Raw genomic sequence first — 23,057 nt, 5'->3', positions numbered from 1 at the left:
ATGGGTCGCACAACTCCAAGAACCGCTGCGACATGTGGTCGCGGTAGGAAGGGTGCCCGCTCAAGTATCCATGTTCACTGTCTGCAGTGTAATACAGACACTACCCGGCCTGAGGGGAGCTAGGCTCATTAGTAAGAGTTACCTCTTACTGGCCATAGAGCAAGTACTAAGCCCCAATAGTGCTCCCCAGGTTGTGTACCTATCAAAGACATTTCCACAAGGATGCCCACTAATTTACCCAGGAACAGCCTTTAGTCCCGCCACCGCCGCAGCGGCAGTATCCATTTATGACGAGTTTTCACCGACTCAGGCCCTCAATTCCCCTTCTGACCCTGAGGGCGGGAACACCAAAGATATGGCCACCAGTACTCCTGCAAGGCCTGTGGTGCCTCTACCTCGAGGAACATTCACTCCGGATATCCGGCAAGGGGCCACCAGCTGGGCAGGGAGTCCACCTCTAGTACCAGGCCTGGAACTGATAGTCGCCCACTAAGTGGCGGCTCTCTATTAGGCGTAACCTTACCACAGCTAGTAAAAGCTCTAACTATGTCGTCTCAAGCGCAGAACTACCAGAAGCTAAAGGCCTTTTCTGGGATAATATCTACGCCCTCCGGAGAAGAAGGATGAGACATGGAAGGAGCATACGCTCCACGTGTTAGCTGAGTGGTCATGTTCAGAAGCTGTCAAGCGACAGAGACTGGTGGAATGTCTCCGGCCACCGGCCGCACAACTAGTACAGATGCATCGAGAAATAGAAGGAGAAGTTACGGCTGAAGAGCTGGTAGAGATGTTGACCCAGTCATATACTAGTGAAGATGATGAAGACGAGCTACTGGCTCAGTTCAAGGCTCTCTGTCAAAAGGAAGGAGAAGATTTATCTGCGTTCAGCCACTGGATCCAGCTGGCCCTGGGGAACCTCCTATCCAAAAACGTCATATCAACCATAGAAGTAGACCGTTACAGGTACAAACAACTACTGAAGGGGGCATTGCCGAATCACCCCATAGCCCTAGTGATGCGGGCCACCCCGATCACTGCTGTACCACCCAGCTACATGGATTTAATGTGGTACATCAGAAGACACGAGGTACAGCTGCAATTCCATGCTCCCAAAAAGATCAAAGAATCTTCTAAAGAAGAGACCAAGGAGGTACCAGTGCCAAAAAGTAAAGGGGTGAAAAGTGAAAAAGGTATCCCCACCTCTGAGGTGCTTGGGTCCACTCCCAGATCACCTGGCAGCCTGGGTTCCCGCACGGGTTTCCGCTGCTTCAACTGTGGCAAAAAGGGCCATGTTGCAAAGAGCTGCCCTCATCCCCAAAAACCTGTGAAGGCCCAGTTCTTCACAGTACAAGTACAGCAATCCCTCTCTTCTTCCTGGCCCTACCTGAGGAGGATGAAGGGGAATCGGAGACCACCGCGGGAGAGCCCCTCCCACAAGGTGCCTACAGCAGGGTAGGACCCATCGCCATAATAAGAGTCGTCGTGGAAGGCGTCTATGCCTCAGCTTTGATGGACACGGGGTCCCAGGTGACTATTATCTATCGGGCATTTTACTACCAACACCTCAGCCATCTGCCTCTACAGTCAGCCGAAAAGATGAAGTTGTGGGGCCTTAGCAAGGAGGAATATCCCATCAATGAAGTGGTAGCCGTGCGGATCAATATATTGCAATTGAACACCAACCGGACTCACCCAATGATTGTGGAAGCCCTGGTCTGTCCCGAGCCTTAAGAACACCCGAGTGCTCCCATCATTTTGGGAACTAATGCCGATGTAGTGAGGTCTCTGATACGTGCCTACCTCCAGGAGGCAGGTGAATTACCCTTGTCTTCACTGCAGCTTCCTCCTGCCCTCAAGTATGAATGTTTAAGAGTCGCCTCTCAGGAAGAGTATGGGGAGATCCTCAATCACGAGAAAGGATTGATAGAGATTCCACAAGGGGGAGTGAGACACATGACCGCCGTGGTCAGGTACTGGGGACGAGACACCGCAAACACCTTTATCTCTTTAGAAATAGACGATCTCAAGAGAGGGTGCAAGATGATACCGGAAATGAGGGAATGGACCTCGACTATTCCTGAGAAAATCACGGTGTTTATTCAAAACATCTCCCCACATCTGTACCGTTTGAATTCGGACAGAGACTGGGCAGGATATACCCGGTCACAACCATGGAGACAGTCGTGCATGTCAAGACTGCTACCGCACAAGAAGAGCCAGAGGGGTTACAGTTTGGTTTTGGCGATTCGACCCTGTCTGAAGACTGGAAGAAGCGGCTAAGTGCGCAGTTGGAGGAACGCCGAGAAGTGTTCTCTACAAGCGAGATGTATGTGGGATGTAGCCGTAACGCCCAACACACGATCCGACTGAACGATGCCACTCCATTCTGAGAGCGATCCAGGCATATTGCCCCTAAGGATGTGAACGACGTGAGGAATGTCATCAATGAGATGGAAACAGCCGGCATAATGACTGAGTCATGAAGTCCCTACGCCTCTCCAATAGTAATAGTAAGAAAGAAGAACGGGTCCGTCCGCCTGTGTGTTGATTATCAAACACTGAATCAGCGTACCATCCCCAATCAGTAAACACTACCCGGATCGAGGAGATCCTCAATGCGCTGTCGGGAAGCCAGTGGTTCAGTGTATTGGACCTGCACTCAGGCTACTATCAAGTCCCCATGAGCGTGGAAGATCAATAAAAAACGGCATTCATCTACCCTCATGGGTTCTACAAGTTCACCCGAATGCCTCAAGGTATTTGTGGTGCCCCTGGAATGTTCCACAGGCTGATGGAGAAGACGATCGGGGACATGAACCCGCGCGAGTGTCTGGTCTATCTGGATGACATAATCATGTTTGGGAAGACCCTTGAAGAACATGAGGCCCGTCTACTGAAGGTGTTGCATAGATTGGGTAAAGAAGGCCTGACGCTATCCCTGGATAGGTGCCGGTTCTGCCGAATCTTAGTCACCTATGTGGGCCACATAGTGTCCGCAGAAGGAGTGGCCACCGATCCAGCAAAGGTAGAAGCCGTGGTAAACTGGCCAAGACCCGACAATGTAATGGAGTTGCGATCCTTCTTAGGGTTCTGTAGCTATTACTGTCGATTCGTCGAAGGATACTCTAGCAAAGCCAAGGCTCTCAATAATCTACTCAAGATCTATCCCGAGGAACCTCGGAAGAAAAGTACATCTCTGAGAACACCATTTGGCGATAAATGGACATCCGACTGTGAAGAGGCTTTCATTGGACTGAAGAAAAGTATGACGGAATCTCATGTTCTGGCCTATGCTGACCCAGAGAAACCCTATGTCTTGCACGTGGATGCTAGCTTCAATGGGCTGGGAGCAGTGCTACATCAGAAGTACCCCGCTGGTCTGCGTCCAGTGGCATATGTGAGCAGAAGCTTAACTCTTAGTGAGGACAACTATCCGGTTCAAAAATTGAAATTTCTTGCCCTCAAGTGGGCGGTAGTGGAAAAGCTCCACGACTATCTGTATGGGGTCTCCTTCGAAGTGAGAACAGAAAACAACCCATTGACCTACATCCTAACAACTGCCAAACTGGATGCCACCGGTTACAGGTGGTTGGCCACCTTATCCAACTACCAGTTCACCTTAAAATACAAACCCGGGCCTTTGAACATAGGTCTTGAAGACCTGGACTGAGTACTATGTCTGATGCTGGGCCCTGGGAAGAGATTCCTGGACCAGGAATGAAAGCGATGTGCTCTACCGCAGCGATAGTGGAAGATAAGGTGGCGTTCTCAGAGTTGTGAGTAGTTGATTCATTAGGATGCCCTTCCGGATGCATACTGACACCCCGATGGCATGGGTATTACTCAAAATTTCATCTTCACTTGGAAGAAAATGGTACTAGCCCAGATAAGTGATCCAGTGGCTAACGCGGTCCGTGAGGCTCTCCATAAAAATGACCCCTCTATGGTGAAACAGGTCCCCAAGGACATCATTGCAATCCTCATGAGAGAATGGGACAGATTTGAAATCGATCGTGGCCTCCTTTATCGGGTCGTTCCCTACCAAAATCACCCTGATCGACGACAATTGCTTCTGCCCCGGCATCTGCAACACCTTGTCTTACGATCCTTACATGATGATCACGGACACCTGGGGGTAGACAAGACCCTTGGATTAGTAAGAGATCGATTCTTCTGGCCTAAAATGTGGGAGTCCGTAGAACAACATTGCAAGAAGTGCCTACGGTGTATTCAAAGAAAAACACTGCCCACCAGTGCCGCCCCAGTGGGCCATCTCAAAAGCTCTGGCCCAATGGACTTAGTCTGCATGGACTTCTTGTGTATAGAGCCAGACTCAAGAGGCATAGGCAATGTGCTAGTAGTGACAGATCACTATACCCGCTATGCACAAGCATTCTCGACCAAAGATCAGAAAGCTACCACAGTGGCCAAAGTGCTTTGGGAAAAGTATTTTGTGCACTATGGTCTGCCAAATCGGATGCACTCTGATCAGGGGAGGGACTTCGAGAGCAAATTTATCAAAGAGTTGCTAGCGCTGTTAAACATTCAGAAGTCCAGGACCACACCCTACCATCCTGAGAGAGATGCGCTCCCTGAAAGATTTAATCGGACATTGCTAGATATGCTAGGCACTCTAAAAGATTTCCAAAAGGGAGAATGGAGCAAACATGTTGAGGCCTTGGTGCATGCATACAATTGCACTCGGCATGAGTCCATAGAGTACACGCCGTACTTCATAATGTTTGGGAGAGAAGCCAGATTGCCGATAGACATCCGCCTGTGGATATCTACAGATGCGGTACCCAATATGGCTCATTACCGATATGTGAAATGACTCCAAGATAGTCTACACCGTGCCTTTCAGCTAGCAGAAAGAGCCACAGCTAAATTAAATGCCAATAACAAAAGGAGGTACGACCACAAAGTACGCTATCGTGAGCTCCGACCTGGAGACGCAGTTCTCCTACGTAACTTGGGGATTCCCGGCAAGCATAAGCTGGCTGATCGCTGGAGAGAGGGACCCTTCCAAGTAGAGTCCCAATGCTGGGCCTCCCTGTCTATCGCATACGCGATGTGAATGGCAGGGTAAAGGTCTGGCACAGAAACCAAAACTGTAATAACCAATAGTGGGCCTGAAGAGTCTACAGAGACTCCCATCTCATTAACTGAGATGACTCAAGATCCTCTGGAGGGAACTTCCAACAGAGATTGGTGGGCACCTCCCGAAGGAGCAATGGGTAATGGGCCTGCACCTCAAGTACCATCAACAGCCGATTCATCAAGTCATCAACTCAATCCCAATAGTCCAAGTTTTGTGCCACACAGAGATAATGTTCAGTTAAACATAGACTTTGACCAAACTGGTTCACCCTCTCTCTACATGAGAGTCCAGGCCTCAAGCCTTTGATGGTCTCTCCCAAGATGAAGAGATGGAGACTGAGACTCGCAGAAGCCAGTGAGTAAGACGCCCTCCCACTAGAGTGGCTTATGATTCATTAGGGGCACCTCACTATGAGTCTCAGCAGCCAGCTAAAGCTAAGCTAGCCTCAGTGTTAAATATGTTTGTGGAAATGTATAATCTTGTTTAGAGTTGATCATTAAGTTATACACAGAAACTGCATTTTTATTATATAACGATGTGTGTATATATGTTGACCCCAAGCTGGGACCTTGGATTTTTCACTAGGGGGAGTATGTAGCCAGGTATTCCCCCGGTCCCCTTCAGTCCACCGGTGTAATGGTGTATTCCCCTTACCTCCGCTGACATAGGGGGTGATGAGGGCAGCGTGGGACTGCTGCTTGGGTGAGCGCATTGCCAGAGGCTCCGGCGGCTGCCTTTTCAGGGTGCCGCCATGTTTGGTTGCGTGCGTGCGCACTCGCGGAGGTTCGCACATGCGCAGAGAGACTCGCGGTGGCCATGACAGTTGCGCATGCACAGTAGTGTTAGCGCACGAGGCTGCGATAGGAAAAGGCTGCAGACAGACCTACAACTCCCATGCTGCGTAGGGAGATGCTGCCATGTGACTCACCACAAAGAATGGGATGGCTGGGTTGCTCCTGGAAGGGAGGAAAGAGTATTGCATTCTGGGACAGGAAGCAGTCAGTCAAGACCGGGACCTGAATGGTGCAGGTATTGTCCACAGAGCTGTGCTCCAGGGACTAGGCCAGAAGTTACCCCCAAGGGCCCAGTTAGTCCCCTGAGACACAGAAGAGGCACTTATTGTAATTGCTGTAGGGAAAGCCTTAAGATAGGGACCTTTCCACCATTAGCATTAGTGTGAGAGGTGCTGCATGACATTTCCTGAAGGACAGTGCAGCTTGCTAACTGAGAGCAGATCAGAACTCAATATTAGAGACTGCTTATAAGGGATCATCCGGCTGGAGGCCCCCTTCAGAGAAGTCAGCCTGTCAGCCATCCAAGTGAGGAGCAACATACCACGCCGCGGGACCACGTCGCAGAGTGACAGATTGCTGCTGTTATCCTGGTCTGGACCACGACCAGGAAGGTATTAATAAGTGCACCACCGGGCCCCAACAGAGGAAGAGTGCTCTCCCCCACACACACATTGAAAGAGAGACACTCCGTGGTTAAGTGCCATTAGACATTCAGTGTTTAGGGACATTCACATGGACTGTGTATTATTGGGTCATATGCTGGGGCTGTGTTACTGTGTTACTGCGTTAAGATATGGTACATGCATTATATGAGAGTTAATAAATACTGTTCTTTTAGAAACGTGTGTAATTATGGTGTATGATTGGTTCCGTTGATGGAATACTCCCACCACGCTGGGATCCCTTACCGGTGAAGGTGCTGCACCATGTAATAAGTGTATCCTAGGCTCCCAGTGGCGGAGGCTCAGGCCTCCTGTTAGCCACACAGGTAAAAGCAGCACGGTAATTTCAGTACCCAGGGGGTACAAGGGCTACATAACCAATGAACAGAACATGGGGCTCATACAGTAAAGTCCGATAGAAATTTTCAGCAGGGTTTTGAAATCGCCATTTTTTTGCCGTGATACTCTCACGGTATGCAGAAATGCCCGAATACCAGTGAGAGCAACATTTCCAAACATGACGAGTTGCCAGTAGCGATAGGACCTGCCCTCTGAAAAGGGCTCACCCGTGGTAGCGGGCGACGGAGGTTAACCGCTTAATTACTATAGCGGTTATTAACAGCTAAGGTGATTAAGGGGCTAGGGGACATTAGAATGTATTTTGCTATGTATTATTCCTGGCAACGGAGGACATGGGCCTGCAGTAAGTTGACGAGGACGCCATTCATATTGCCAGGGGTAAGTAGAACGGTTTTATTGCCTTGATGTATGCATGCTAATGTTGTGATTAATATTGGGAAAATAATCTATTATCCATATCTGGATAATAGTTATTTTGCACATTACTGTACTTTATGTGTTTGGTAGGGGTGGGGAGGGGGGTGTAGATTGAAATTTGGCCATGTTTTATTTATTTTAAATACAGGATTGGTACATCAGGCCTGCGGGGACCCACGGGGACCACCCAAGGACCCACGGATGCCCACGGATACCACCCAAGGAACCCTGGTGCCCACGGGAGAGACACCTGCGGGGATGTACCAGGGGCACCACAGCTGTGGGGCCCCCAGGGACCACCCGAGGGCCCCCCAGACACCCATGGGAACCATCCAAGGGCCCCCAGACACCTGTGGGGATGACCCGGGGACCCCAGACATCTGTGGGGACCTCCCATGGATCCCATTGGGGCCCACAGGGACCCACAGGGATCACCTGGAAGCCCACGGAGCCAAGTAGGGACCACCAAGAGCCCCACAGACACCGGTGGGTACCCCCCAGGGTGCACTGTGGGACCTGTGGACACCCGTCGGGACCACCGTGGACACCGCCGGCCTGGGGTATTAATCGTATGTGTAACAAAATTAATAATGGTTTTACAGTATGTGGGGGCACGGGGGTGGGTTGTGTATTGGTGTTTATTAGATATTGTAGTGGTTTATTGGGGGTCTAGGAGGTGGGTAGTGGGGTTGTTGTGTGTGTGTGTATTTTTTTGTATTGTGTGTAGCGGGGGTGGGTGAAGGGGGTCATTACCATAGCGGTATTAACTGTTAAGGTAATGAAGGGGTAAAGGCCACCCGCTATCCCCCCCCGCAAGGCCTTTACACCCACCAAGGGCCAAATACCCTCTTCACCCACACCCACTACACACAATAAGTCTAGCACTGGTGGTTAACCCCTTCATTGCCTTAGCGGTTAGCCGCTAAGGTAATGAAGTTGCCCGTCAATGCATTTTTCATGCATCGGATTCATGCCGGGGGTCTTCAGTGGTGATATTAATGTGTATCATCTCCGGAGACCCTGGCATCAATCCGATGCAGGAAACATGCATTTTATTTTATTTTCTGCTCATTGGCAGCTTCTCCCCACCTTCTTGACAACTTTTTGTGGCGGGGCGATTTGGAGAAGAAATCGCAATTTTAAAGTGGCGATCAGCTGCGATAAGCGGATCTGGCTTATAGAATTGAGCGTGTTTCAAAAACTGGCGATCAGTGCCGAAAAGTGACTTATCACCGTGCGTCTGCTGATTTAAAAATTTTTTTTTCAAACCGGTCGATTTTTACTCTTATCGCCAGCTTATCGGGGCTTACTGAATCGCTGTAGGCATTTTTGGCGAGAAGCTGTCGATAAGGGGCTTATCGCTGCTTACAACATGAGGCCCTATGTTTATGCTGAACCCCCACCATAATGCAGGTTTTGAACCAGATCTAGGCAGTAGTCTCAACATAGAAATTCACTAGCTGTATTTGACACACCCACCCAGCATTCTGTGAGATAAGAGAATCCTGATTTACACAGAGGGAACAAAGGAGCAATTTAGTTCCATTTTCAGAAGGATGTTTACAAAATGTTATTCTTTGTGTGCGAGTTAAAAAAGACTTTGCCAGTAAACAATATAAAAGCTGATTTTAAAATGTTCTCTAATCTTAAGTATTTTATGAGACTGTATTTTCAAATGAAGCAGGTAATAGCATTAGTCATAGATCTGCTTTTAAATGTCAGAGATAAACAAGTTTAAGTACAAGATTAATGGAAAGACAAATGGATCCGTTATACCTCCTGTACATACTGTACAAAACTGCAACGTGCAGTATTGCAAAGATCATTACAGACTTTAAAAGCGACCACCTTCATACAAGGCTCAACCAGAATAGCTTTACATGAGCCAGCAAAAATATTTGTGAGTAGTGCACTGACACAAATGTTAATCAATGATACTTTATTTAAAATTAAACTTACTGTAGTTTTGGTGATTTTAACAAGCTTTTATTCTGTTACAGTTATTAATGACCTATGTAATCTATGCTTTTCTACAAATCTGTTAATTAATAACCGGTGTGTCCTATGTAAAACTAGACATCTGGTAACTTAAATTAAACATGTGTTACTGTACAGAGCCTAACTATTTTTCTCTTAATTACTGATTATATGTATCTTATACTATATTAGTGAAAGCACTGTATGTTTGCCTGCCTGCCTGCCTGCATGCATGCCTGCCTGCTGGATGTCCGGTGTCCCTAGCGGCAATCTCATTGGTCCCTTGGCCCGCCCGCCCCCGCACACCTCTCATTGGCCTCACACACTCACACCACCCCCTTGGCCAGCCCCCCACACCTCTCATTGGCCTGAGGCGGAGTGACGGGCCAAAGGTCCAAAAAAATAAATAAAACACACACACACACACACACACACACACACACACACACCTCTCTCCCCTCTCCAAATCACCTTTTCCCCCTCCCCAGCGGCATCACCTCTTCCCCCTCCCCAGCGGCATCACCTCTTCCCCCTCCCCAGCGGCATCACCTCTTCCCCCTCCCCAGCGGCATCACCTCTTCCCCCTCCCCAGCGGCATCACCTCTTCCCCCTCCCCAGCGGCATCACCTCTTCCCCCTCCCCAGCGGCATCACCTCTTCCCCCTCCCCAGCGGCATCACCTCTTCCCCCTCCCCAGCGGCATCACCTCTTCCCCCTCCCCAGCGGCATCACCTCTTCCCCCTCCCCAGCGGCATCACCTCTTCCCCCTCCCCAGCGGCATCACCTCTTCCCCCTCCCCAGCGGCATCACCTCTTCCCCCTCCCCAGCGGCATCACCTCTTCCCCCTCCCCAGCGGCATCACCTCTTCCCCCTCCCCAGCGGCATCACCTCTTCCCCCTCCCCAGCGGCATCACCTCTCCCCCCTCACCGCTCCAAATCACCTCTCCCCGCTCCAAATCACCTCTCCCCGCTCCAAATCACCTCTCCCCCCTCCCCGCTCCAAATCACCTCGCTTCCCGCAGCTGCCACGCGGCGCGTAAGATGGCGGACCCCCTTCCTCCCTCGCGGCGCCGAGTCAGACGGTGGCGGCGCCCAGAAGTACAGGTAGGTGTCGCTCCCCACCTCCGGCGCCAAACGGAACTGAGAAAGGGCGCATCAACTGAGGTGTGTGTGTGTGTGTGTGTGTGTGTGTGTGTGTGTGTGTCACTGTCCACTGCCCCCCCCCTCCTATCCACTGCCCCCCCCTCCTGTCCACTGCCCCCCCCTCCTGTCCACTGCCCCCCCTCCTGTCCACTGCGTCCCCCCTCCTGTCCACTGCGTCCCCCCTCCTGTCCCCCCTCCTGTCCACTGCCCCCCCCCTCCTGTCCACTGCCCCCCCCTCCTGTCCACTGCCCCCCCCTCCTGTCCACTGCCCCCCCCCTCCTGTCCACTGCCCCCCTCCTGTCCACTGCCCCCCCTCCTGTCCACTGCCCCCCCCTCCTGTCCACTGCCCCCCCCCTCCTGTCCACTGCCCCCTCCCTCCTGTCCACTGCCCCCCCCCTCCTGTCCACTGCCCCCCCCTCCTGTCCACTGCCCCCCCCTCCTGTCCACTGCCCCCCCCTCCTGTCCACTGACCCCCCCCTCCTGTCCACTGCCCCCCCCTCCTGTCCACTGCCCCCCCCTCCTGTCCACTGCCCCCCCCCTCCTGTCCACTGCCCCCCCCCTCCTGTCCACTGCCCCCCCCCTCCTGTCCACTGCCCCCCCCCTCCTGTCCACTGCCCCCCCCTCCTGTCCACTGCCCCCCCCCTCCTGTCCACTGCCCCCCCCCTCCTGTCCACTGCCCCCTCCCTCCTGTCCACTGCCCCCCCCTCCTGTCCACTGCCCCCCCCTCCTGTCCACTGCCCCCCCCTCCTGTCCACTGCCCCCACCTCCTGTCCACTGCCCCCCCCCTCCTGTCCACTGCCCCCCCCCTCCTGTCCACTGCCCCCTCCCTCCTGTCCACTGCCCCCCCCTCCTGTCCACTGCCCCCCCCTCCTGTCCACTGCCCCCCCCTCCTGTCCACTGCCCCCCCCTCCTGTCCACTGCCCCCCCCCCTCCTGTCCACTGCCCCCCCCCCTCCTGTCCACTGCAGGAAATGCAGGGGGAGGAATCCATGCCTTTGAGGTGCCCCCCCCCTCCCTTTGACGCCCCCCCCCTCCCTTTGACGCCCCCCCCTCCCTTTGACGCCCCCCCCCTCCCTTTGACGCCCCCCCCCTCCCTTTGACGCCCCCCCCCTCCCTTTGACGCCCCCCCCTCCCTTTGACGCCCCCCCCCTCCCTTTGATGCCCCCCCCCTCCCTTTGACGCCCCCCCCTCCCTTTGACGCCCCCCTCCCTTTGACGCCCCCCCCCCTCCCTTTGACGCCCCCCCCCTCCCTTTGACGCCCCCCCCTCCCTTTGACGCCCCCCCCCCCCTCCCTTTGACGCCCCCCCCCCTCCCTTTGACGCCCCCCCCTCCCTTTGACGCCCCCCCCCTCCCTTTGACGCCCCCCCCTGCCTTTGACGCCCCCCCCTGCCTTTGACGCCCCTCGCGCACACACTGACTGACTGCCGCACGCACGCACACACTGACTGAGGCACACACTGACTGTGTGTGCGTCAGTCAGTCTGTGTGTGTTTGTGTTTCTGCCTCAGACTCACTGACGCGCGAGCAAACACACAGTGACTGACGCACACACGCTACATGAAGCTGTAAAGGAGGGAGGGAGGGGGGGGGACTGGATTGATGTGAATGGGTGACAAACAGAGAGAGGGGGGAGGAGAGAGAGGAACGGGAACATTACATCCCGGGCAACGCCGGGTCTCTCAGCTAGTATATATATATATATACATATATATATATATATATATATATATATATATATATATATATATATATATATATTTCATGTACATGATGAGGTAGACATCCACATGGAACAATGCGGAGCACAGCTGTAAGAAAATGGGGCTAGACACCAGCAAGGATGAGGTTAAAAATAATCTTTATTCCATGGCACCAGCGTGGGGGACACAGAAGCAAAAAACTCTGATGCGTTTTGGGCAAAAGCCCTTTGTCAAAGAGAATACTCATTTCTTACAGCTGTGCTCCGCACTGTTCCACGTGGATGTCTCTCTCTTTGACCGTTTAGCGTGATGCACACAATGGGATGAAACGCCTATCACTGTGAGTACCTTTTTCTTCATTTTATGTGGATGTGGAGATTGTGACTCCCTCATGAGTGCTACTCCTGGGTGACTGTTTCCTAGTGATATACTATATAGGATTACCATACATCCAGACCGCTGTCTGATACCACACCATGGATTGTTATACCTCATGACCCCATATAGGAGATCAATATGCACATGGTCCATGAGTCTCACTAGGCTTTATCATATTTCATCCATTATCTAACTCAATATATTGTTCAGGACTTTATTGAGATATACAGTATGTACCCTCTGCTTACTGAGCACCGATCTTTGGAACTTATTCCTGCTTGTCCACATGATGAGGTACACGACATTGCTGGAGGAACAGGTGAACCGTCCTCTGATTTTGTACTCCAGATTCCTGTGTGGTATGTGTATTGTGCTCGCTGTGTGGAGCATTGCGCAGGTTTTGCATCTTGCGTCCTGGCATGGTCTTGTCCCACATTCAGTTGTACTGTTGAATACTTTACTCCTCACCATCATTTTCTTGAGATTATGAGGTTGTCTGTATGATAATAAGGGTGTTTCAGGGAAGACCTTTTGCAGTCTTGCATCTTCCTGGAGAATGGGTTGTAGTTCCTTCGCGATCCTGCGTAGGGCATCTAGGTGCCGGTTATATGTGACCACCACAGGTCTCTTTCTGTCTGTATTGAAGGAGATCACTTCTTGGTTTTCTGGTGGCTTTTAGGATTTACTGGTCTACAATTCTGTGGTTACATCCACGTGTGGTATTTACAAAAGCAGATACACTTAAAGAAGTTAGCTCCCAGTTGTTTAAAACCATCTTCCAAAAAAGAAATATATAATAATACCTTTTTGGACACCAAAGGTTTTTGTAAGTATCTAAAATGCAAGATGTGTAAGTGTAAGGAATCCACTACTGGCTTTGACTGCAGCCTTGCAGACCTGTGCAGTTGCAAGCTTCCTCTGGCAATCTATGGCACAGGTGCTGCCTCTCATTGCAGCTTCTGCCCTGTGCTCTTTCATTGGAGGAATTCTCACACACCCTCCTCCTGTGATTGGATCTCCGCCCTTTATATTCTAGGCGTCGGCATTGAACCAGGGCCGAGCATAACTATTCCTACCTCTATGTTACTGTCTCTGCCACAAACCACCCCAGGCCTCTCTCCTAGCATTCTTACCTTCCAAGTTCCTGAGTATCCAGAGGCCTGGTCCTGGACGTCTGTGCTGAAGCGTTGTTGCCAGCACTGGCCTGCTGCTATCTCCTTGCAGTGGCCTATCCCGGACGTCTGTGCTGAAGCGTTGATGCCAGCACTGGTAACTGCTGCATTCCCTCCTAGCAGTGGCTACCCTTCCTGTCCTGTGGTCTGCCGCTATTCTCCTGTAGTGGCCTATCTTGGACGCCTGTGCTGAAGCGTTGATGCCAGCACTGGTAACTGCTGCATTCCCTCCTAGCAGTGGCTACCCTTCCTGTCCTGCAGCCTGCTGCTATTCTCCTGCAGTGGCCTATCCTGGACGCCTGTGCTGAAGCGTTGATGCCAGCACTGGTAACTGCTGCATTCCCTCCTAGCAGTGGCTACCCTTCCTTTCCTGCGGCCTGCTGCGATCCTCTTGCAGTGGCCTGCCTTGGACTTCTGCGCTGAAGCGTTGGTTCTTCCCGACGCTGCCCTGCGGTGAACTTCGGCCAGCCTGCTGTCTCCTCCTGCTGAGATCGGCGTCATGGGCCGAGGCCGCTCCTCGCGCAGAAGCCACCCCCGCGCTCATGCTCCTAAGCTGAAGGGGGCACTCCTGACTTCCTGTTGCCGAACTCCTGCTTCACTAACGACGATGCTGCCTTCTCCAATCCTGACCCTGCGATGTACGACTACGAACTGCGCACTCCGGATCAGTCTGCGTGGACTAAGGTCGGTGATTATATAACCCCACCTCAGCCCCGCGGTCCGGTTTCGGTTTGTGGCGAGCATCGGCGTAACAGTATGCTCGGCCCATTAAAACCGGACCGCGCCGTAGCGGGGGATGGCAATTTACCAACTGAAGTTATGTCCCGGCCTGCGTATCAGTCCCACTATGAAGGCCAGTATTTGTGTGAAGTACTACCCCTGATTGATGAACTGTATACCTATGAAGGTTTAACCCCTTTGCAAAGACAATGCCGTTGTGATCTCTTTATTAAGGCTTACTGCATCCTGTACTTAAAACAGTCTCTGGCCGCTTGTATTCGCTCTCCTGATTCCCCTATAACCTGGGATAACGTGTACCCTATGGAACTGGCCGACGCCCAAGAGGCACTCTACCTTCTGGCCTCATCACTGGACATTCCCCTAGTACAACAGGGCGCCCTCCTCATGTTGGCTCAGTCTCAAAATACACTCCATGTACTTTCCTCAACACTAGACATTCACATAATAGAACAGGATCCCCTCCTTGCCAGCTACGCTGCTGCTTGGCAGTTTCTCTATGCTGCCAGTCCTGTTGCTAAACCTGTGGGGGTACCTCTCTCTCCTAAGAATGGTCAAACCATTTCTCTGTCGCTGCCCGCTAAGGAAGAAGTTGCCACGCTCCCTAATCCTGAGTTAACCTCCCTAAATTCTGTCCCTGAGGTTATCTCGGTCTTAACCCCTGCTAGTCAGGCTTATGCGTCCCCCACTGTAAATCCCTGCAGTCCCCAGGTCAGTGTGTCTTCCCTAGCACCAGAGAATGAATCCTGTTTGCCCTCTTTTCCTAAACCAAAAATTCTAAGCTCTGTTTCCGAGGTTTTTTCTGTATTAACCCCTGCTAGTCTGCTCTGTGAGGTCCCTACTGCTAACCCTAGTATTCCACAGTCTAATGATAGGTCCCTAGGGCAAGAGGCAGAACCCCCTATGACCCCACTCTCTGAGACTAGCTTCTATTTCTCTGATTCTCAGGTACAGAGTAATTTAACCCTTGGGGTTTTTCCTATGTTAACCCCTGCAGGTCAGCCCTGTGAACCTTTCTTGGTAGATCCCTTTAGTACATCAGTCAGGGACACCTCCTTAGCCTCAGAGGATCAACCCCTTTTGTCCTCTGACTCAGCTAAAATTCTCGGGGTTATGCCCCCTGAACTTTCGGCAATAATACTGGCTCCAGTAAAAAGTATTCTGGAGCCGTTTGTTTCTCTAAACCTGTTCGCAGAATCCCTACTCATAGGTATTTCACTCACCCCGTCTGCCACTCAGAGAGCTGAGACCCCTGCTTCTGAGCATAGACCCCTTTTCGTGGAATCTGTTGTCGTTTCTGATGTCCCAGACACTCTTTCCCAAATACCCACTTCAGAGACCAGCACAGTCTTGGTTGCCCCACTGGCACTGTCTGAGTTCTCCTTTTCTCAAATCCTAGGGTTTAAAGCGAACAGTACATATTATGCTCCTTTCCAAGTGACCCCTACTGAGATCAGCGTATCTGCTGTTGCTCCCTCAGTACCATTAAAGTTAGGGCCCTTCTTTTTGAAGGATCAGGCTTTCAAGTTTGAGACTCCCTTTATCCCTGACTTTGTAAATCTGCAGTCCCTTCTCACTGTAGTTAAAAGTTCTCCAGCAGCCGCTGAGTTAAGCTTTGCCGCTGCCAAATCTTCTGTTATAGAAGCAACCTTGCCTAGCTTACTTCTGTCTGTTCTATCTGTGATGCCTATCACCTTTACTAAAATTTCTGTTTTGCAAGGTATTTCTCCTATTAAATCTGTGATACCTGCAATTCCTTTAATCAGTTCCAAAACCCCTGTCACTAAGTCTCCCATGGAGTCTGATGCCCTCACTAGGGATTCTCAGGGACCCAATTCTGTAACAAGCAAGATGTCCCTTGTGTCTGTTGGAGAGTTTACCCCAGTTTCTCTCACGGATCATGCCACAGCCTCCGGGATGATTAAAAATGACTTTAAGTCTGGGATGCCCATTCCTGTAAGAATACTGTTTCACGCTGATTCGCCCACAGTATTTGGGGTATCCACTACTGACTGTATGTCTACTACCACGAACTCAGGGGTATCGCATTTGGAACTTTCCCTTTTTTCAGAAGATCCCGTCTTTAAAATGGACTTATTTTTCTCTGTGTCTTCCACAATACTTGGGGTACTTGCTATTGACTGTCCTGTTCCAAAACTAGGGTTACCTCTCAAAAAGGTGCCTGGAGCTACCGATGTTAAAAACCCTATGTTTAAAACAGTAACAATTTGCATTGCGTCTCCCACAGTATCGTGTGAGTCCTGGGTACCTGTGACCTCCACTCCGAAGCCAAGCTCTAGTTCTCTGTCTTATTTCTCTGTGTTGGAGGCACCCAGCTTTAACCCGAAGACTTTTTTCTCTAAGGTTGATGCACCGCTTAACCGCCTGCCTTGTTTTTTGGATAAAATCTGTTTTCTCACCTTTCAAACAGACTCCTTACTCGCAGGTCTCTGTGCGGTGCCCAAAGTGCCAATTCTGGATGGCAATTGGCCTCTCCCTAAGACGAAGACACCCTTACTGGACTCGTCGCTTTACCTGAAGCGTCCGTTCCTGTTCTCTATGGGTCCACTATGGGTATAGACATGCTTATTATGTCCTTCGCCAAGGCCACAATTTCGGATTTGATTCTCTCTAAAGATCACAAACCAAAGGAAGCGGATCCTTCTTCAACTGCCAGTACCATGAGTTGCATACACACTGCTACAGACTCTCGCAAATTGCTTGGGATAGCAACCCTGCTTGGTATCAAAAGTACCGCTGCAATAGTGTGTAGTGAACCATCCCGCCCCATTCCCTTGCTAACCACCACCCGGAATTCCTTGGAAGCTAAAGACTCTCGCAACTTCCTCCGTGCTGATTTCACCAAAGACATTGCCTTCTCTGAAGGTCCCTCTGCCATTTTTGTCCGACAATCTGTGTCCTGTGTTCCGTACTCTTGGACTATTACTATGCACCGGACACCTGGCTACTGCCTTTCTGATGTTCCCATTCCAGAGCCCTCAGGTCCCATTGTTCATGTACCAAGAACTGCAGTACCACCGCTGTCTTTCATGGCACTCGCCAATGTACACCTGGATTGTGGACCTAATTCTCGCCGGAGACACTTCAGGAACAACTCAATGTCTCCCAGACCTATGAATGGTCCTGTTCACCCAGGCTTCTCACCCAGTGGTGGGGGTACTGTAAGGAATCCCAACAAACTATGGGCTTTCAACACCACCTCTCGCCTAAGGAGGTTTAGGAACAATTCCATGTCCCCCAAATCTGTGATGGATCTTGTTCGTCCGGAGGCCTCACCTGAAGGGGGGGGGGTACTGTAAGGAATCCACTACTGGCTTTGACTGCAGCCTTGCAGACCTGTGCAGTTGCAAGCTTCCTCTGGCAATCTATGGCACAGGTGCTGCCTCTCATTGCAGCTTCTGCCCTGTGCTCTTTCATTGGAGGAATTCTCACACACCCTCCTCCTGTGATTGGATCTCCGCCCTTTATATTCTAGGCGTCGGCACTGAACCAGGGCCGAGCATAACTATTCCTACCTCTATGTTACTGTCTCTGCCAGAAACCACCCCAGGCCTCTCTCCTAGCGTTCTTACCTTCCAAGTTCCTGAGTATCCAGAGGCCTGGTCCTGGACGTCTGTGCTGAAGCGTTGTTGCCAGCACTGGCCTGCTGCTATCTCCTTGCAGTGGCCTACCCCGGACGTCTGTGCTGAAGCATTGATGCCAGCACTGGTAACTGCTGCATTCCCTCCTAGCAGTGGCTACCCTTCCTGTCCTGTGGCCTGCCGCTATTCTCCTGTAGTGGCCTATCCTGGACGCCTGTGCTGAAGCGTTGATGCCAGCACTGGTAACTGCTGCATTCCCTCCTAGCAGTGGCTACCCTTCCTGTCCTGCAGCCTGCTGCTATTCTCCTGCAGTGGCCTATCCTGGACGCCTGTGCTGAAGCGTTGATGCCAGCACTGGTAACTGCTGCATTCCCTCCTAGCAGTGGCTACCCTTCCTTTCCTGCGGCCTGCTGCCATCCTCTTGCAGTGGCCTGCCTTGGACTTCTGCACTGAAGCGTTGGTTCTTCCCGACGCTGCCCTGCGGTGAACTTCGGCCAGCCTGCTGTCTCCTCCAGCTGAGATCGGCGTCATGGGCCGAGGCCGCTCCTCGCGCAGAAGCCACCCCCGCGCTCACGCTCCTAAGCTGAAGCGGGGCACTCCTGACTTCCTGTTGCCGAACTCCTGCTTCACTAACGACGATGCTGCCTTCTCCAATCCTGACCCTGCGATGTACGACTACGAACTGCGCACTCCGGATCAGTCTGCGTGGACTAAGGTCGGTGATTATATAACCCCACCTCAGCCCCGCGGTCCGGTCCCGGTTTGTGGCGAGCATCGGCGTAACAGTAAGTTGGAACCACATGGATCCAAACAAACATTTTGTTTTTACCTCTATACATACGGGAAGTACCTATACAATTGAACACCTCATTAGTTGCGATTCCATTAATATTGTCTATTTAATTCAATGCCCGTGCAAAAAACAGTATGTGGGACGAACCACAAGAAAATTAAAATTACGGTTTGCCGAGCATATTACAAACATTCAAAAAGGTTTTCTGCAACACAATTTGTCCAAGCATTTTGCTGAACATCATGATAAAAATCCTGCGGGTATAATATGTATTGGAATAGACAAGTTGTTATATAACTGGAGAGGAGGGAACACCGTCAATAGCATTTCAAAACTTGAGACCAGATGGATACATACATTAAAAACATTGACACCTCTGTGTCTAAATGTAGATGTGACTTGGGTGCCTTCCTAATCTAAAAAACAGTTTAATTCTCCCTTACTTACTGTTCCAAGAGCTTTTGAGTTATAATATAGAAATACAAAAGTTCAGTATACCTGCAGCAATATTGACATAACTCCATGTTTTCAACTGTGCAATTGACATGTCTTATAAGATTTTCATTATATTATATAATTGAAATATATTGTATTTTCCTATTTATTATATGTATCTTCATATTTTTACATGTTACATCATGTTCTTATTAAATTTAAAGTTTTAATTAGATTGTCTGTCAAAAACCTGGAACACCGTGCTGCTAGTTCCCCATTGGACCTTAGCAGTTTAATTTGGCTACCTAAAAACTCAAGAAAACACATAGGTCTGCCGCTCACCTCAATGACTAACTCGTTGTCGATCTGGGAAGCTTCCAAAATTAAGAACTCTCTTACATCAGTTAATTCCCTAATGTCCCCCATATGGAATAATCCGAGGTTCGCACCTGGTCTAATAGGCAGTAATTGTTCAGTATGGAGATCAAAAGGATACAATAGGATCAAGGACCTAGAGGGTTTTGATCTTAAAATTAAAACATTCGAACACATCAGATCAGAACAAAATATCCCCCACTCAGAATTCTTTAAATATCTCCAGATAAGAGCATTCTACAACAAATTGGCCCCATACCCCCCCCTGACTAAATTCGAAAAGCTCTGTCGGGCAGAAACCGACACTAAGGGACTTATATCAACGATATATAAAGAAGTAGTCGATCTCTCAGCATCACACCAACACACCCCTGCTTTTAGAAACCAATGGGAGACGGACCTAGGAGAGATTCTAGAGGAGGACGATTGGAACACCATATTTTTAGCCACAGCCAAAAGCTCTATTTGCACCACACTAAAGGAGAACGCATATAAAGTACTCATGAGGTGGTACCTCACCCCACTCAAATTATCTAAGTTCGTGCCAGGTTCCTCCCCCCTATGCCCCAAACAGTGCGGAGGAACAGCCGACTTGTTACATATGCTGTGGTCTTGCCCACGAATAGCCCAAATATGGGACAAGATTAGAAATTGGATACAGAGGATTTTTGACCTCACTATTCCCCCAGATCCTTGGCTGTTCCTCCTGAACAGACCTCTAAAAGATCTAACAAAATCCCAAAATAAATTAATTTCTCATTTTGCAATTGCAACGAGGTGTGAGATCGCAGCACTATGGAAACGCCCCGACATACCAAACATCCCAAAGATTCGGAATCGATTATGGTTTATCTGCCAGATGGAAAAGTTAACGAGTCTGGTTAACGACACTGGTGACAATTATCTAAACGTCTGGCTGCCTTGGTTAGCACAGACAGACATCCCCGGGGTTGAGCGTAACACAATTTGGCATTGATAATGGTAGATGCGTTCTCCTGTAGGAGTGAGCGATTTCAAAGATCCCGCTCTATCTTATATACTTCAACACTCAGGCACCAGCTTACTCATTCTACGACTGACAACTGGAGTATCTCTCGTGACCCGACGATACCAACATCTAGTAATCAATTACCTCCTTTCCCTATCCCCCCTGCCATTTCCTAACCCTCCTCCCCCTTCCCCACCTCCCCCCCCCCTTTTTTTTTTTTTTTTTTTCCCCCCCTCTTTTCCCCCCTCAACCCCGGTTCTACCCCATTTTCCACGGCTCAGTAGGGCGCGAAAAGTCGTGGAACCCCCACTTTATATACAGCACAATGTTTCAAAGATTGTATTTATTTTACTACGATACACAAAGTAACTATGTAATGTATGTTTTATTGTATTTCTTACGCAAAAAAATATTTCAATAAAATACAAGTTATAAAAAAAAAAAAACCTGGAACACCTGAGTAAAGGCATGAATAAAATTTGCATAGCCAATTATGGCTTAGCATTGCCTACTTAGGACTTCCAAGTAGATCTCATGACATGAACCAGATGAAGTCTTTCACAGACGAAACCGGTAGTGTGAGGGTCTCTGAATAGATCACCCTGTCTGTCTGAAGTAAGGACATTTTATTCTCCTGTCGGTGCTGCAAAGCCTTATTCAAGGCTATTGGTACTGTGTAGTTCACTTTCAACCAAGGGAACTTCAGTGCTTGTGAACACAGTGTGTAATCTGAGAGGAGTTCCTGACATCACCAGCCTCTCTGCTGCAGTCACAGAAAGGATTTTATCCTTACATGCCTGTTTATTTCAGCTACATTGTAAGTAGTCACTTTTCTTGCGCTTTATTTATATGATAAAACATACTTCATTATATTAAACCAAAAAATAGTACCAGCACTCTCTGTCTCACAGCTACAGATATAAGCGAATACCAGTGTAGGGAATATGAATAATTTAATGACACTAATAATAAACTGAAAATATAGCAACAATAGCCAATACGCCAATGCAAGAATAAATATCACCATAGAGAAAATCAAAAATTAAAGGGGGTAGAGGGGAAAGAAGGAGAAGGGGAAAAAACACAAAAGAAAAGCAAAAAATCACAAAAATGGAAAAAGGAAAGCAAACTAGGGGGGCGACGTTTCGAGGGGTGACCTCTTCATCTGGCCCATTCCCCCTGGTCCCAAAGGGTCCCAGAGGTACTTCCCTAAGCCTTCCCTCCCCACTGTCAAATAATCCCACACTCAGCTAATGATATAAATCTAAAGTCTAAAGAGGAAAAATCACATGAGCAGATATCAAATATCAAACAATGAATGTAGATACAAGAATATTGTAAAAGACACAGAACATATGCAGATATCAGATGTCAATCAGTGAACAAGTATAAGCAAACCCTCTTCCTGGTGCCCTGTCGAGTGCTTGACAGGGCACCAGGAAGAGGGTTTGCTTATACTTGTTCACTGATTGACATCTGATATCTGCATATGTTCTGTGTCTTTTACAATATTCTTGTATCTACATTCATTGTTTGATATTTGATATCTGCTCATGTGATTTGCCCTCTTTAGACTTTAGATTTATATCATTAGCTGAGTGTGGGATTATTTGACAGTGGGGAGGGAAGGCTTAGGGAAGTACCTCTGGGACCCTTTGGGACCAGGGGGAATGGGCCAGATGAAGAGGTCACCCCTCGAAACGTCGCCCCCCTAGTTTGCTTTCCTTTTTCCATTTTTGTGATTTTTTGCTTTTCTTTTGTGTTTTTTCCCCTTCTCCTTCTTTCCCCTCTACCCCCTTTAATTTTTGATTTTCTCTATGGTGATATTTATTCTTGCATTGGCGTATTGGCTATTGTTGCTATATTTTCAGTTTATTATTAGTGTCATTAAATTATTCATATTCCCTACACTGGTATTCGCTTATATCTGTAGCTGTGAGACAGAGAGTGCTGGTACTATTTTTTGGTTTGTTAGTACTTCTGAAGGGAATTAGGGTCCCTTCCTGTTCCGTGCACCCTGCAACCTTGCTGAGTCATTGTGTCAGAGTGCTGTCTATCACCCCCCCCCCTTTCTACCATACTTCTTTATATTGGCATTTTTCTCTTTTATAGATCATATCTTGTCCTGGATTCTTATAAGGATATTCTACGTATTTATCCCACAGGTGTTAGACATTTAACCACCTGTTGTCTCTGATTTGCGCCTTTTGTATATATATATATATATATATATATATATATATATATATATATATATATATATATATATATATATATATATATATAAAAAATATATATATAAATATATATTTATTATTATTATATATTATTATATATATATTTTTTTTTTATGTTTGAGCGGCACATCACCACGGATCAAAGCTCCACCAAAGACAGTCCGGATTCCCACTAAAAACTCAATTG

The sequence above is a fragment of the Ascaphus truei genome, chromosome 4 (assembly GCF_040206685.1).
Source record: "Ascaphus truei isolate aAscTru1 chromosome 4, aAscTru1.hap1, whole genome shotgun sequence".
NCBI lineage: Eukaryota > Metazoa > Chordata > Amphibia > Anura > Ascaphidae > Ascaphus > Ascaphus truei.
The sequence above is the reverse complement of the archived record's forward strand: the minus strand, read 5'-3'. Positions refer to the sequence as shown.